The sequence below is a fragment of the Gavialis gangeticus genome, unplaced genomic scaffold, assembly GCF_001723915.1.
Source record: "Gavialis gangeticus isolate Ggan-Ray unplaced genomic scaffold, GavGan_comp1, whole genome shotgun sequence".
Taxonomy (NCBI): Eukaryota; Metazoa; Chordata; order Crocodylia; family Gavialidae; genus Gavialis; species Gavialis gangeticus.
In genome coordinates, this window is record NW_017729008.1 from 32886129 (window position 1) to 32886997 (window position 869).

The 869-nt window shown below is 64.8% G+C and overlaps 1 protein-coding gene across 2 annotated transcripts in view; it reads left to right on the plus strand.

Moving 5' to 3' along the window:
- USP6NL (USP6 N-terminal like) overlaps window positions 1–869 on the plus strand; it is a 222427-nt gene that overhangs the window by 110790 nt on the left and 110768 nt on the right. The window lies entirely within an intron of this gene.

Sequence of the window (869 nt, forward strand, 5' to 3'; positions counted from 1 at the left end):
GGGGGGGAATCACAAATTCTCTGATTTAAAAAAGAATTGCAATTCATGATTAAAATGAAAGGACCCCCATAGCTCCCCCTCCCCCAGTCCGGTTGGTGCTCCTCATTCCTCCCCACAGCCCCCCCAGCCCTGCTCATGGCCCTCACTCCCCCCACCCACAGCCCCCCTCCAGTCCTGCTGCAGGGGGCACCCAACTGCTAGAGCTATGGGGTCAGGGACCCGGGTCCACTGCCCCTGGGAGGAGGCTGTGGCCGCTACAGCAGAGCGGAGCCTGGCTCCCCCGACACTGCCTGCTGTGGGCTCAGGTGAGGGGGAGAGGCTGGCTCCCCCTGCTGTGCACACTCTTTTGGGGGTCAGGGAGGACTTGTGCCCCCCAGATCTGTGTGTGGGGGAGGGGTGGGGCAGGCTGCCCACTGTGGGGTTGGGCTGCTGCCCTGCTACCCTCCCTTGGAGCCTCCACAGCCTGGTGTGTGTAACCCAGTGCTGCAGGGCAGAGTGGGGCTATGCAGGAAAGCTGTTTGCTGCTGTGAGCTCTGCGCTGCCCTGGTGATGTGTCCCCTGTGCACGGGGCTGCAGTGAGGGACACAACCCCATGCCGCTGCCCTCACTGCTGCCGCACATGCAGGGCACATGTCACTAAGGCAGTGCTGAGCTCGCAGCGGCAAGCAGCTCCCCATGCTGCCCCTCTGACCTGCTGCACCGGGTCGCATCCATCCACCAGGCTGGAGCGGCCCCAGGGGAGGGCAGCAGGGCAGGATCCTGAGCCCTCGGTGCACACCTGCCCCACACAGATCTAAGGGGTGGACCCCTAAGAGTGCACATAGTGGCAGGGAGCTGCCTGTGTGCGCCTGTTCTCCCCCCCCCCCCCC